The sequence below is a fragment of the Molossus molossus genome, unplaced genomic scaffold, assembly GCF_014108415.1.
Source record: "Molossus molossus isolate mMolMol1 unplaced genomic scaffold, mMolMol1.p scaffold_m16_p_20, whole genome shotgun sequence".
Classification (NCBI taxonomy): domain Eukaryota; kingdom Metazoa; phylum Chordata; class Mammalia; order Chiroptera; family Molossidae; genus Molossus; species Molossus molossus.
In genome coordinates, this window is record NW_023425356.1 from 22,992,782 (window position 1) to 23,009,156 (window position 16,375).

At 52.8% G+C, this 16,375-nt stretch overlaps 1 pseudogene; it reads right to left on the reverse strand.

Annotated features, from left to right (window-relative positions):
- Positions 1-5,231: 5,231 nt before the first annotated feature.
- On the reverse strand, positions 5,232-11,089 carry LOC118637694 (annotated as a pseudogene).
- Between the last annotated feature and the right edge of the window lie 5,286 nt (positions 11,090-16,375).

Here is a 16,375-nt window from a genome sequence, read left to right on the forward strand (position 1 = left end):
GCAGCATTATACATAATTATTTAAAAAGTGGTAACAGCCGGCTGGTGTGGCTCAATGGATTGAGCATCGTCCCAGGACTGAGAGATCCTGGTTTGTTTTCCCATCAGGGCACATGCCTGGGTTGCGGGCTCCATCCCCATAGGGGATGTGCAGGAGGCAGCCAGTTGATGTTTCTCTCTCACATTGATGTTTCTCTCTCTCTCCCTCCCTCTAAAATAAATAAATAAATAAGTGGTAACAACTCAAGTGCCCCTCATCTGATGAATGGATAAACACATTGTGGTATAGTCATACAATGGAATAGTATTCAGCCATAAAAAGGAATGAGGTACTAATACATGGTACCATGTGAATGAACCTTGAAAACATTATGCTACTTGAAAGAAGCCAGACACAGAAGACCACATTATAGGCGATGTCCAGAATAAGCAAAGACAGAAAGATTAGTGGTTGTTGTGTGGGGCAGGAGGCAGTGGGAAGTGAATGTTAATGGATACAATCTTTATTTTGGGGGTGATAAAAATGTTCTAAAATAGATTATGGTGATGGTTGTGCAACTCTGTAAATATACTAAAACCAGTGAATTTTTTTCTTTATTGATTTTAAAGAGAGAGGAAGGGAGGTGGAGAGGGAGATAGAAACATCAAGGAGAGAGAACATCGATTAGCTGCATACTGCATGCCCCCTACTGGGGATTTGGTCCACAACCTGGGCTTGTGTCCTGACTGGGAATTGAACAAGCGACCTCTTGGTGTATGGGTCGACGGTCAACCACTGAGCCACACTGGCTAGGCATCTTTTGCAATGTTTTAATCCTCACCCAAGGATATGTTTTTATTGATTTCTTGAGAGAAAGAGAGAGAGAGAAACATTGATCAGTTGCCTCCTGTATGCACCCTGACTGGGATCAAACCTACAACCTGGATATGTGACCTGAGCAGGAATCAAACCTGCAATCCTTGGGTATACCAGACAATGCCCCAAACAACTGAGCCACACCAGCCAGGGCATTTTTGCATGTTTCAGATGGTCAGCCAGGTATGGGGAGGGATCTGGGCCTCTTCTTTGTGGGGTGGGGCAGTGGAGGCTGGGTTCCCACCTCCCAGCTGGCTGCCTCCTGCCCCTGATGGCCCCAATCCATTGTCCCAACAAGAATAGGGAGAACAGCTTTCGAAAGTGACACTATGAATGGTGAGAGGGCTGCCAGGACTATGACCAAACTAATGGGATGAGCTCCCCCATGGGCCCTGGCTCAGCACCTGGGACAGCACCCCTGCTAGGAGGGTGGGGGCTCTGGGCCCCTCTGTGGGACCCCTAAATCAGACTCTAAGGCATCCCTGTCCAGGGCCTGAATCCCCAGAGATAAGCTTAGGGAAGCAGATGCCCCAACCCCCCTTAGAACTTTACTCTTATTCAATCAAAGTTTGAGAGGGAGTAAGGGGTGGGTGCAATGGGCTGGGAAAGGATCCTAGAGTCTGGGAAAGGGGCGGGGTGGGCTTGACCCCCCACAACTCTACCCTGTTCTTATTGCCCTCTCCCCCCTCCCTTTCCCAACTGTCTTGGTGTCTGGGTCCTGGGAAGAGAGGACAGTGGGGATGGGGTGGAGAGGGGGCTCAGGCTGAAAGCAGAGAAAGATTCAATCCAGGGAGGACAGAGTAAAGGACAGCAGCCTCCAGCCTTGACCCCAGACCTTGGCCTCCCCAGATTCTGAGCTCCCCAAAATAAGACCAGAGCCCCCACACTGCATCTCTCCAGAATGGGGTGGGATGCTCACACCTCAGGGCCCCCCAGGCTGAAGGCAGAAGACCAAGGCTTGGGAAGGAACCCGGGCTGGAGGGGCCAGGCCTGTGGGGACATGGGGCCGAGGCTGCTGCTGCTGTTGCTGCTCCACGACTGGGTAAGGGACGGGGCCTGCAGGGTGCAGCGGGAGAAGGAAGACAGGGCAACGGGCAAGGAGTGGCGGGCGGGGAGATGAGGCGGGAGAGGTAGATGGAGGAATAAGGGGATCTAGGGGTGGGAGAGTTGAGAGCAAAGTGGGCGAGAGACGTAGAGGAACAGGAGAGTAGAAGCAGAGGCACAGAAACCCTGCAGGACAGAGGGAGGGGACAGGCGCTTGGGACTGTGTGTGATCTGTGTGTGTCTGGGATGCAACTGTCTGTGTTTGAAGGTGGGGCAATCTGTGAGGCTGGAATTTTTAGTTAGATGTGTGTGTCTGTGAATGAGTGTGCCCCTTCCCTTTTAGAGGCTGGGGTGTAAGAGTGTCCCTTCCCTTTTAGAGGCTGGGGTCCTGAGGGGGGTAATAGGAGAGCCAGGAGTCCTGGGAAGCTGACCCTGCAGGCAGACAGACAGATGGGCTGGCGAGGGAGGGAGGGGGGAAAACCCCCTTGTCCCCTAGGAGCACAGTGCTCATGCCTGGGCCCCTGACCTCACCATTGTGCCCTTCCCACCCCCTCTTGATTGCCAGGGCCTGGCTGAAAGAGACCATCAATCTTGATGGCCCGCCAGGCCCGGCCTGCGTCTCCAGCCCAGCTGGACGTGGCCGCCAGGGCCCGCTCCTCAGACTGTTAGCCCTGCTCCCCTCCTTGCTCCTCCCTTGCTGACCCAAGGTCTCCCCAAAGTAAAGTCCTGCTTTCTCACACCTTACCCAGGCTGGAAGGGGATCAAAACTGAGGGGAGGCAGCGGGCACAGGAGGCTGTGTTGTCCAGGCCGTGCTGGCTGTCCCCACAGGCCATGCTGCAGGCTCTGAGCCGGGAGACGTGGTGGCCGTGTGGGAGCACCCGCTGGTGCTGCCCTGTCAGGTGGAGGGCGAGTCACCGGTGTCCATTTCCTGGCGGCGGAATGGACTGGCTCTGGCCAATGACAGCGGTGCCACCCTGATGTCAGATGGCTCCCTGCACCTGGCCACCCTGGCCACCCACCGAAGCCTCCCTTCTGGTGCCCATGAGTAGCACTGCGTGGCCCAGACCGCTACGGCGGCTGGTGAGCCGGCGGCCTGAGTACACCTGGCAAGTAAGTGACCAGGCTGCTTCTTGGGGTGGGACAAGAGTGCACAGGAGCACCCATGAAGGACACCCCTGGGGCACAGGTTGCCCAGAGTGGGCCTGGGCAATGCTCATTTAGCCACTACACACAGTACGCACAGGGCCTAGGGGCCCACAAAACTGTTTTAATTCTGGCTTCTTTAAAACCAGAAGGAAAAAATATATATATATAAATAATGGCCCTAGCCTGGATTATATTTGTCTCTTACCAATGCAAATTTAATTTTTTAATGTTTTGTAATGGAGGAAGGCAACGGCTTATGGCCCACAAAGGTCACAAGACACCAGATTACAGGGTCGCACAGTGAAGCGGGCAGCAGGAAGTGACAGATGTGGGCACAGAGGTGGGAGCCAGGGCCCTGGGACATAGTTGCTGGGCGCAAAGCTCAGGGCCAGCTCTGGGGTGCCCAGGTGGTCCCCTGTGCCCTAGGTCTGTCACCCTTCCACCAACACCCAGAGTCCATCAGGGTGGAGTTGCCTGTTTCCAGTGCCTGATGGGGGGGGGGGGTGCCTGAGCCTTCCATTTCCCGGGAACACAATGGCACAGCCCTGAGTGCTGCTGACTGTCGTAAGCATGAGCCAGGAATGTGGAGGGGGTGCAGGCTAGGGGCTAGGGCACAGCATCCTCAGGGTCACACTGCTGCCTGGTGGCATCCTCCACATCACCAGTGTGAGCCAGGCTGATGTGGGCACCTACCGTTGTATGGCACGCAATGTGGCCAATACCCGGCACAGCCAGGATGCCCAGCTGACCCTGAGTGGTAAGCAAGGACCAAGGGAATCAGAGTAGGCACTGGGCAGAGAGGAGGGCATGGGGATTTGGTGCCACTGGGAGTAGGTGTGGCCGATGTGGTTGTAGGTGGAACAGAAACTTTGTAAAGACATTTGGAGCACCTGCTATCTACACGGCGCAGCAGGCTGTGGGTGCAGCAGTGAGCAGGCGGAACATCTTAGTACAGGCGGAGGGGCTGTGGGAGCCCGGGGTAGGGGCCTGGCACTCAGCTGTGGGCTGTAGACCGAAGATGGTCAGGGGCTTTAGCAGCAGCTCTACCAATGTGGGTGTGAAAGGGTGAGAGGAGAGAGGCAGCCAAGGTCAGGAAGGTGGAGAGAGTGGCATTCCTGACATGTCCTTGTGCGAAAGCACAGGGTAAGACTAGAGTGGGCCGAATCCCGAGTAACAGAGTTGATGTAGGCTAGGCCACTGTGGAAGGGAGTTGCGACTTGATCCAGTGGGTAGTGGGGACCCTTGATGGGTGTAGAATTGAGGGCTCCATCAGCCTGTGACTTGGCTGGGAGTGGATGCCTGTGTGAAATTCTGTGTTTGTATGTACATGTGAGGGTGTGCCTATTTGTACCTGTGTGTGTTTGCATGTTTCCTCCTTGGGGTTAGGATAACAATAGCTTTTACCTGAGTGAAACGCCCATGATGACCCCAAATGCAGGCCTAGGTGGGTGGGGGAGTTTTGTGCCCAAAGAGAGGCTCCAAGCAGAGCCTCTGAGGAGCTGACCTATTAGGAGACTGGGGTGAGACAGACCCCTCAGCCTGAAGCGGGGAAGCCACAGGTGTCTGAGGGGGAGGCGCACCCAAACCTTCCACTAGGGGGCTCCATAGAAGAAATAACAAGTGAACCTTGGGAAAGTATCAGGAAACTTGGCTGGCATAGACTTCCAAAACATTTCTGACAAAATTTTACCAAAGGATGTATAACTCTTTATTATTTTTTAAAATGTTTTTATTGATTTTCTTAGAGAGAGAGGAAGGGAGAGGGAGATAGACACATTGATGTGAGAGAGAGAGACATCGATTGGCTGCCTCCTGCACGACCCCCAACTGGGGTTCAAACCCCCAACCCGGGCATGTGCCCTGACCAGGAATCAAACTGGGACCTCTCAGTCCATAGGATGACACTCAATCCACTAAGCCACACTGGCTGGGCTTATTTTATTTTTTTACAGTTATTGTGAGACCTCTCAGAAATAACACATCCGTCTCAGTTGTGTGTTTTTTTTAAATCACTTCCTTTAATGTACCAGAAACATATAACACACCAAGAAAGCTCTCAGTTCCAGAGTTGGTAGTTTAGGGGAAGTTGAAGAAAATGAGCTTTCCAGTCTCCCAGGGAAAGAAGGGGCGAGAGGACTCGGAATATCACGACCCCTAGTGAGCCCAGGGCTGGGCCATGCATGGCTTAGTTCTCCACCAAGGCAGGGCGCTGGTTTTCCTCATCATAGTCCTAGCCTTGCTCCCACGTTTGTCCTCCAGTTCTCAGAAGTCGTCCAGACCCAGAGTGGCTCCTTCCTTTCGTTCCCTAACATTTTCACTCAGGGGAGAAGGCCTCTTGGCGTGGTGGCAGAGTCCCAGGGGAGTTGTCATCTGCAGGCCGGTGAGGAGAGATCTCCCTAGTACCTTGCTGTTTCGTTTCTGTCTATTGTGCTTAGAACCTGAAGATCTGGGCATCTCAGGGTCTCTCATGGGCTTGTCTGCGCCCTGGCTGGCCATGTTTCTGAGGGGTGTCCTGTCTCTTCCTCAGAAAACACCTGCTTTGAGGAGAGCTCAGTCTGACTGCCATGTGGCATCTGGTCCTCAAGGGAAAACTGGGTGCCCAGAAGCAAGTCCAATTCAGAAGATGAAGGGGTGCCTCTAGGGGCAGAACAGGCTCTGGGGGAAGACTGATTTGGGGGCTTCCGTCTCAAATACTTCACTCAGCTATTTCTCCAGTGGGGTCGTGAGCTCTCCACTGCTGGTCTTCATAGGTGTCCATGCCATGCCAAGGGTAGGAGAGCAGGGATGTGAGTCCTGGGCTGATGCGGATCCTCCAGCGGTTCCCTGCTGCTAGGCTTGGCTGTGGAGAGCTGCCCACCTGGATGGGAGTGCAGGACACCGGCACGGGTGAACGTGGGTCTGCCACTCGAGCCAGATACTTGTGTGTGGAGGCCACACTGCAGTGACTGGTATGCGCCAGGCTGAGCTCAACTGGAAGCTCTGTCTCAGGTTGTTGTTGTTCTTTTTGAAATGTTTTAATGCCCTTGGCCAGTTTGGCTCAGCAGTTAGAGCGTTGGCCTGTGGGTTTGATTTCCAATCAAGGGCACATACCTGGGTTGCAGGTTTGATCCCCAGCTCTGGTCAGGGTCGTGTGGGAGGCAGCCAATCTCTCACATCAATGTTTTCCTCTCCCTCTACCTCTTTCTCTCTCCCTCCCTTCCACTTTATCTAAAAATCAATGAAAAAATATCCTGAAGTGAGGATTAACCAAAAAATATATAGATAGATAGATAGATTTTAAAGGGAGGAAGGGAGGAGAGAGAAACATCAGTAGGCTGCCTCCCCCTACTGGGGATTGGGCCCGCAACCTGGACATGTGTCCTGACTGGGAATCAAACTGCCTCCTCTTGGTGCATGGGTCGACGCTCAACCAACTGGGCCACACAGGCCAGGGCCAAAGGCTGCATAACTTTTTTTTTTTTTTTTTTTAATCCTCACCCGAGGACATTTTTCCATTTTTTGTTCAGGTAGAGTGGGAGAGAGAGAGAGAGGAACAGAGAGAGAGAAACATCGACGTGAAGGGACACATCGAGTGGTTGCCACCCGCACGACCCACCAGGGCCGGGGACAAACTGCAACCGAGGTGCGCGCCCTTAGCGGGAACCGAACCCGGGTCTCTCAGGACCGCAGGCCGAAGCTCTAACCGCTGAGCCAAACTGGCCAGGGCGTAACTTCTTTCTTTTTTTTTTTTTTTTTTAATATTTTTTTCTTTATTGATTTTTTGAGAGTAGAGGAAGGGAGAGGGAGAGAGAAACATCAATGTGAGAGAGAAACATTGATCAGCTGCCTCCTGTATGCCCCCCACTAGGCCCACAACCTGGGCATGTGCCCTGACCAGGAATCGAACTGGTGACCTTTTGGTGCATGGGTCAATGCTCAACCAGTGACCCACACCAGCCGGGCTGATAAATTTTAAATTGAAGACTGAAAGGGGAAGGGAGGGACCTGTTGTGTCTATGATCTGGAAGCAACTTAGAAACTGAAATCAGAGTGGGGCTCAGGGGCTCCTCCCTAAGAGTGGAGAGAAGTCTGGGTGGGGTTCTTCTGGCTTCCCACTTCCCATTCCCATCAACCACCTGCGGCTGGAGGGCAGGGCCTGATGCCATGCTTTCATGATGCTTGGTGCTCCTGGTCAAATGACAGGGTATGGGGCAGACATGGTCCTCCATCCTGCTGCCCACAAAGGCAGGGAAATGAATGGCCAGAGTTTCAAGCAGGTCAGGTCAGGAGAAGGAGCGGGCTCTGCTGGGAGCAGAGGATCAACCAGTAACAGAAGTTCACAGGTTTCCTACATGTTGAGAAATGAGCTGGGGTCAGTACAGGCTCTTTCCGAGGGACGGGAGTTGGGGACCAGGGTCCTAAACCATTCACTTCTAAAGCACTCCCCTGGGGTGGGCCTCACCCTGGGAGGCACCAGGGAGACGGGATTTCCCAGACTCTCAAGGTGCTAACAGTGGCAGGAGGGGTGTGCTGTCAGCTGGGCAGTGCTTCCAAGACGCAGGTTTGAGTCCCATCTCTGTTAGTCCCACTGACACTGAACAAGTTACTCAACCTCTCTGACATGTGGTTTTCTCATCTGTAAACTGGAGCAATTAAAGCACGTGCCTCACAGGCTTTAGTGAGGATGAAGTGAGACCAGGTGTGCAGGCTCACTGTACAATGCGGGAATGAGGACGGTTCAGCCAGTGGTAGACAAAGTGTCATATGGTCTGGGTTCTACCCCACTGGGGTCTCACCAGGCGGGACACAACCTCCTTGGTCAAGGCCAAGACATTTCAGGGCAGCCCACAGCTGAACTAGAGCTTAAAAGAGGCAAATTGGGGATGGCCTGGCCCCAAGTAGGTCCTTAATATGGTGAAGGAATGGATGGATGAATGGATGGATGGATGGATGGGTGGATGGCCTTGAGGAATATTTATTTATTTATTTTTTTTTTTTTTATGAATTTTTATTTATTTTTTTGTTATAGATATTTTACCTTTTTACCCCATTGGCACCCCCCACCCCTAGGAATATTTAAAGATTTGTAAGACTTTATGAATCTTTGAGAAACTTTTGTGTGTTTTTTTTTTTTTTTTTTTTTTTAATCCTTCACCCGAGGTTATTTTTCCATTTTTTGTACAGATAGAGTGGGAGGGAGAGAGAGGAAGGGAGAGAGAGAGAGAAACATCGACGTGAAGGGACACATCGAGTGGCCGCCACCTGCACGACCAACCAGGGCCGGGGACAAACTGCAACCGAAGTACGTGCCCTTAGCGGGAACCGAACCCGGGTCTCTCCGGACCGCAGGCTGACGCTCTAACCGCTGAGCCAAACTGGCCAGGGCAGAGAAACTTTCATTTTAGAGACACAATTTTGTACTAGAAGTTCTTAATAAAGGACATGTATGAAAGGGTTAAAAAGATATTACAGCCCTGGCCAGTTTGGCTCAGTGGTTAGAGCGTCGGCCTGCGGTCCAGAGAGACCCGGGTTCGGTTCCCGCTAAGGGCACGTACTTCGGTTGCAGTTTGTCCCCGGCCCTGGTTGGGACGTGCGGGTGGCAGCCACTCGATGTGTCCCTTTCACGTCGATGTTTCTCTCTCTCTCTCTCTCTCTCTCTCTCTCTCTCCCCCACTCTATTTGAACAGAAAATGAGAAAAAATGTCCTCGAGTGAGGATAAAAAAAATGTTACAAAGTCTCATAAAATACAAAGTGGAAAAACAAAAATGAAGGTGACAGGATAAAGGAAAACAAAGGCCTGTTTGTCCCTCTGTTGTCACAGCCCACTCCAGTGTGAGACAGCCCCTGGCCACGGTACCCCCAGTGATAACTTGTTAAATAACCTAATATAATGGGAGAGGGTGGCTTAAAACAAGGATGCAGTTTAGACCCAAATAGTGTATTTCAAAAACATCACTTCTGAGCAGTTGAGACATGCTGAGTCTTAGGAGGCCTGGCTTGCTTTCTGAGGGAGGGGCTTCCTGCCAGCTTTGTGGGTGATTTAGGGAAGGGGACTAGGCCCTGCCCCTACTCCCCCACAAAAGGCTCCCAGGGAGGGGAGGGCAGTTCATGTTCTGACACTGCTGCAGGCCATCCCAGGGTCCACGAGGGTGGGCACACTTACACTGCCCACCCCATCACGGGTTTAACTTGGAGCCTGCTCAGCACGCCAGTGCTTCTTCCCTGATGCAGGCTGCCATGGGGCCTTGGGCAAGGCATTGTCTTTATTTGTAAACTGGGAATAAAATAGCAGCTGCTCAGTGCCCTCTGAGGTCTGGTGATTTGAGGACGAGAAGGGGCTCTGGGAGGAGCCATATGGACTGGGTGTTGGGGAGGTTCTGTTTTTTTGGGGTTTTTTTATCCTCACCTGAGGACATTTTTCCATTTTTTGTTCAGATAGAGTGGGAGGGAGAGAGAGGGAGAGAGAGAGAGAGAGAGAAACATCGCCGTGAAAGGGACATATCGAGTGGCTGCCACCCGCACGACCAATCAGGGCCGGGGACAAACTGCAACTGAGGTACATGCCCTTAGCAGGAACCAAACCCAGGTCTCTCTGGACCGCAGGCCGACGCTCTAACTGCTGAGCCAAATCGGTCAGGGCAGGTTCTGTGGCTTGATCTCTCAATTTGCTGTTTCCACCTCACAGTGGGATCCCCACGGCTGCTACAGGAGCCTCAGATCCTGTCCAGGCCTCAGAGCCTGACGCTCCCAGTGCATCAAACAGTGGTGCTGGAGTGCATCGCCACTGGCCACCTGAGACCACTGGTCTCCTGGAGCCACCCGGGTGTGCAGCTGCTCTGCCTCGCTTCCCAGAGCCCCCAGCCCCTTGCTCCTTGCCAGTGCTGACCCTTTCCTTCCCTGCAGACGGCCGCTCCTTCGGCGTGGAGGGCATCCAAGTCTTGGGCACCAGGAACCTCATGATCTCTGACGTGTCGGTCCAGCACTCAGGCATCTGCGTCTGCGTGGCCAACGGGCCAGGCACCCGTGTTCAGTGCACAGCACAGGGCATCCTGCTTGTACAGGGTGAGCCCCAGGGCCTGGAGTAGAGGATCCTGGGGCGCCCCATCTCCCTATGGGAACCTGGATGAGGGGTGGGGAAGGGCAGGAAGGGGACAAGGGGATGGGCCTCATGGCACCTTCCCTCTCACTGTTGCCTGCCCAGCGTCCCCCGAGTTTGTCCAGTGGTCACAGCCCTTGTCCAAGCCTCCGGGCAGCAGTGCCATCTTCACCTGCATGGCCCAGGGTGTCCCTGAGCCCCGTCTGGTCTGGTTGAAGAATGGGACGGTGCTGAGTCCTGGGGAAAACATTCAGCTGACCCACAACAATAGGTATTGGTGTCTCACCTCCTTCCCCTGCCTGTCAAATAGGTACCCTCACCTACCCCCTTCCCCACCTACCTAAATCTACTCTCTAAAATCCACATAAACCCCGAACAAGTGCCCCCACCCACAGGAGGCTCTGGCCCACTTGATCCACTATAAGGAACGCCTACACACAGGTGGTGTTCCTCTGTCCCTGGACAGGTCTATGGGTCTCTGCGATAGCAGCCACCCCACTGGGCAGAGGGCTTAGTGGGAAGGAGCCCCCAGCAGCTCTCGCCCTTCTCTAGCACACTGATGCTGGCAGGGTCTCAGCTGAGGGCAAAGCCATCTACCAATGTGTAGTAGAGAATTCAGGTTCCAACCAGGCCAGTGCCCGCCTGGCTGGGACAGGGGACCCAGACAACCCCTGCCCCCGGGGGCCTGCGGGTAATGGCTCTCTCCATCTCTGCCATTCGAGTGTCCTGGGAGTCACCCCCCTCTGAGAGGGATGTCATTTGCTATGTGCTGAATCTCCGGCCTGCGGGAGGTGGGTATGGGTGGATAAACAGGGGTCCCTGGTTCCAGCTCACCTCTACCTGTGACTGGTGTGTACCTGGGCAAGTCCTTCTCACTCTTCACAACCCCAGGCCTGTCTGGACTCTTGCCCGGCCTCTGGGTCTGTGGACCTCTGGTGCTTCCTTGTGCTTCTTGGCCCCTTCTCATCCTCAGCCTTTCTCAACCTAACTCCAACTTCTGCAGCCCTTTCCTTGCTCTCCAGCCAGGCACCAGGAGGGGCTTCATGGCCACTGTGTGGGGTGGAAGATGTCTATAGTGAGGGAATGGAGTGCTGAGTTGCCAAGCTGCCCTGTTCCTCAGACCCAGCTGGCCCGGGGCTCCAAGAGGCCGTGGGCAGAGGCACCTTTGAGCACATCTTCTCCAACCTGGAGCCTGCCAGTCTATTCCATCCACCTGTGGGCCTACTCGGGGGTGGGGGGGGGGAGGGGGCAGCCAGGATTCTGCCTCCATCCACTCCTCCACCATGGGCAGCAGTGAGTGACAGCCCTGCAGCACTGTAGGGCTCCTGGCCTTGGGCAGAAAGGGGCTGCCAAAGGGCTCACCCGGTTTCCTCTGCAGCCCCTGCCACCCTGGGCTTCTCCACCAAAGTGCTCAATGCTAGCTCAGTGCAGGCCTCCTGGGAGCTGCCACCCCTGTGGGGGCCCATCCAGGGCTTCAAACTCATTCACCGCAAGCTGCCAGCTGCCCATTTTCAGGGACCCCTGCTCTTTTTTTTTTTTATCCTCACCTGAGGACATTTTTCGATATTTTGTTCAGATAGAGTGGGAGGGAGGGAGAGAGAGAGAAACATTGACGTGAAAGGGACACATCGAGTGGTTGCCACCCACACGACCCAACCAGGGCCGGGGACAAACTGCAACTGAGGTACGTGCCCTTAGCAGGAACCGAACCAGGGTCTCTCTGGACCGCAGGCCGACGCTCTAACCGCTGAGCCAAACCGGCCAGGGCCCCTGCTCTTGGCTAGCAGTGTCAGCTCCTTCCTCTACACAGATCTGGGTGAGGCCCTGAACCTTCTTGTGCACCCCCTGGACCCCCTTCCCAGTGTGGTCTTGCCCCAGGCACTGAGTTTCCTGCCCAGAAAGGCCTGTTCCCTTCACAATCTCCTGCTCGCCGCAGAGCCAGGTGCCCTCTGTGAGATCAAGCTCCCGGCATTCAGCAGCAGTGGGGATGGTGACAGCAGCGCTTGCTTTGTCTCTTTGCGTGATGTGCCCCTGGCCACTGCTGGTAAGTTGGGTCCAGTAAGAGGGTAGTAGGCCTGGGGTCAGAGAAGGCCCCTCCCATTAAGACCATGGCTGTCAGTCTTCAGGGAGGAGGAGGGGCTGGGCTTTGCCTCCTTCCGGGTCTCTGACAGATGGCACTCTGTCCACAGAGTCCACAGCTGGGTGCTCGTGCAGCCAGGATGAAAGCAGCTCACCACCTGCCTCCTCCTGGGCTGGAGACATAGGTAAGGGCCAAGATGGCAAGTTTGGAAAAATGCTAGGAAGACAGCCTGCATGACTGTGGCTTAGGGCCAAAGAGCAGGAAAGAGCCCTCATCCATTAGTAGTCCATTTTATGAGGACACCGAGGCTGAGAGAGAGAACCAGGTCTCAGAGCTGTGTAGTATCAGGAGTGGGCGGAGGCCTGGTGGGCTATAAGAAGCAGGGCAGAGGGCACTGGGGCTCCCAAGGCAGAGGACAGATGGCAGAAGTAGGTCAGATCCAAATCCCTGCCCTCCTTCACAGGGGAACAGCCTCTCCATCCCTGAAGAGTATGGAACAGGATGAAGGGCGGGAGCCCAGGAGATGCTAAGCCAGAGGGAGGCCTCAGACAGGTCATGGTGCTGACCCTTCTTATTTGGGCAACCTATTCTGCAGATAGGGGTCCCAAGAGTGTTGGGTAGTGCCTCAAACTGCCTCGAACAGAGCTGGGGGCCATTGAGGCCAGGCTGAGTAGAGGGGAGCCAGGGGAGATTGAACTCATCACCCAGGTGAGGGGATTCAAGTGAGGGGGAGCGATTAGGGGAAAGTGGTGTGCTTGAAGCCCTGGAGCCAAGACCTGACCACTTCCTTCCTCTTCAGGTGACCGTGGAACAGTCGCCCTTAGCCTTAGGGCCCTCCAAGTTTGCTTCCTCCTAGATGCGAGTAACACCAGCCCCACCAAACAATCTACCTCCTCTGTTCCTGCCATCCCAGAGTCAGGAAAGAACCAAAGGTCCCTCAGCCCACCAGAGAGGGGCAGGCCTGACCATACGGAGAAAGAGGGTGTGATTTCTCTGTTCCTCCCTCCTCAAGAAATTGAAGAATCGGTGTCCTCCCTAATATACCAAATAACCTCAAACTAAACCAACTCAGCTGGGAGTTATCCCCACCACTCCAGCCTTATAATCCCATCCAGTACATCTTCTTGATCCAAATATATGAATGTACCCAAAGATGTAGGGCTTTAAGGGCTCCCCGCAAAGGGGGAAGGCGGGGCCAGGGGCTCTGTCATTACCTCCATCTCACAACCAGAATCCCTAGTCTGAAATCTGTTTCTGTCTACTCATGCCCACAGACAGGCAACACCTACATTTCTTGTGATCTGAGTGGGCAGGTGGGCAAAAGGGGGTGCTGAGTTCCTTAGCCCCTTGTCCCAACACTGTAAGAGCCCTGAACATCCGAGCTCACATAAGCTGCTTTTCTGAGCAACCAAGTACACATCTCTCCCTTTCCAGATCCAAATAACTGGCCCCTCTTCAGGAGGCACCCCTTCCCATTTTATTTCTATTTTTGAAAGATATAGTTTGAACTGGGTTTTTGGTAGTCTTGAATTTCTTGTAGAGGCTGTGAAGGACCCCACCTATCTATTCCTCTCAATTCTAGGTGTCCAGATAACACCTCTTTCCCACTCCTCCCTCTGAAAATCTATGGTACCCAGGGCTCCACTGTCCCTCCACACTTAGCTCTACCTTCCCCTAAAGCAGTGGTTCTCTAATGCCGCGACTCTTTAATACAGTTCCTCATGCTGTGTGTGGGTGTATCTGCATGTGGGCGGACCCGCCTGGAGACGGATAGAGGAGCGGTGTCTCGGTTCCTAAGAACCATCGGAAATATGTTTTCTGATAGTCCTAAGTGACCCCCGTGAAAGGATTGTTCGACCCTCAAAGGGGTCGCAACTCACAGGTTGAGAACCGCTAAAGCCACAGGCTCTCCCTCAATCAGCCTCTCCCTTCAAGGCAGCCCAGTATTATGCCAAGAAGTGAAGTGAGTCTTGGAGGAAGGAAAACCCAGGGCTTAGGGAACCCCAAACATTCTCTCCCCTGTGCTCTTATAAAGTGATGCTAGTACCAATGGCAAGACTCCAGCAAGGCTGGGCTCTGCCCACCCCCCACCCACTCCTCTATGTGAGAGGAAGCATGTGGCAGGGGACCAAGGAAGGGGTTAATAGCCCCAAACTTCAAGTCCTTGGGGAAATGACATCCTCTCCTCTCTGTGGGCCTGGTCTAAGTGCTTTGCTGGAAATAAAAAACCAAAATGGAAAAATAAATCAGGATCTGGTTAGTGCTCTGGGTTGAAAGGAAAACTTGAGGGAGTGGGTTGATGAGGTGGTAAGAGAGCATTCCAGGTCTTTCAGGGGACGGTGGATATAGATTAAGGACCTACTCTACAGTTTAAGAAAAGAGCAGTGTGAGCTGTTGTTACAAGATTCCCACCAGAAGAAACCAGCAGTTACAAAGGATTCAGTCACTAGAGCCTACAGCAGTGCGGTGGGAAGGGCTGAGGATGGCTAGGAAACACCTCTCCCTAGGACAGAATAGAGACTCAGACTCTGGGTTAAATGCTACCTCCTTTCAGATACCTTTAGATCTTAAGCCATCAGGTAACTAAAGTGGCGTCAGTGGCTTCCAAAACACTGGCTCCACATAAAGGTGGAGGGGAACATGAATACAGAAGTAGGTAAGAGCTTTAAATCATCATCACAGTTGGAGGGTACAAAACAAAGGTACACCATGACTGTAGGGAGTACAACTCATAGCTCATCTCCCAATTACCCTTAAAATTCTCCCACCAAATTGCCCACCATGACTAAAGCACAAGCCACAGGAAAGTTTAGAAACCATTCCTTTCTTTATTAAACATAGCTTGCAAGTGATAAATATTACAAAGTTTTTTTTCTTTTAATCCTTTCTCCAAAAATTAGCTTATTATTTGAATCTGTCACTGCTGAAATGCTCAGCAGCATCTGAAACAGATGGGAGTGTATTTGCCTTTTTGAAACCCAGTTTCTATTGGTCTTAGTTTTTTCATTTTAATTCCCAAACACAATGCAGAAAATTAGAATGAGTTTAAAAAAAAAAAAAAAAAAAGGAAACTTAAAAGAGTTGTGCAAAAGGGTCTTGTTCCCCTCCCACCCACCCCATTCAGAGAAGGCCATTCCCCATCCCACCTCCCTGCTCCCCACCCCCCACCCCAGTCTATCCTTCCACCTTCACCAGGGCCTCTCCCATCATCCTGTATCCTCTCCAGGCTTTACCAGCCAAGAATCTAACATGTATGGGAGTACTCAGCCCAGGCTGTGGGAAAATTGGGCCCCTGAAGGAGACAACTGTGTGTGAGACAGCTGCCTTTAGGGGGTTCAGATGGGATATAAGGGAAGGAGACAAGATGGAGACTGTATCTGAGCTCTCCTACTGTGTCACCAAGATGATAGGGGAAGTTTCAGAACCCGAGGCTCCAAATGGTATAACTTACTAGACCACTAACCTGGGGCATTCACTGATCAACTACCCTTAAGGGCTCCACGGCTGCTTGTGAAGTGGGGCTTGAGGCCTGGTCTCTACCCTCAAATGACTAGAGGCATAAAGGCAAAGATGTCACAGGTCTATTGATGTCTTAGACATCATTCTGCTGCCTTTCCCAAACAAAACAGCAGAGGCCTAGCAGCTCTCCAAGGGCATTGTCACACATATAACCACTTCAGCACTAGTTGCTCTGGTTTTCTCCCTGGCTTTTCAGCCCAACATTCTCACCTCAAGTTGTTTTGTAGGTTGGGGAAGAAAGCATAGAATTAACTTGGTGGCAAGATGATTTCCACTGTCATTTCCCAATAAGAAAACTGAGACCCAGAAAATTAACTCTACCATAGCAAGTTAGTAAGAAAGTTTGGGACTAGACCCCAGGTCTCCAGACTGTGCCATCACCCCACCCCGCTATGTGTTGTGGTTCTCTTTACCCTTCAGTCTGGAATAGGAGCCTTAGCTTTCATAGTAGGTCAGCCTCACCCCAATTATCAAAGCCTAACACTTTGTGCAGATGGATGTGGCTCTCCCTGGGTGAGACTTTCTTAGGATGACTTGTTAAAGTCCTTTCTTTTGTCATCCCCTGACAATCCCCCCTCAAAGGTCCATGAAACTAGGTTCTTTTTTGGGGGGAAGGTGGGTGAGGTAGGGGAAATCCCTTGCATAAGAAAGCTT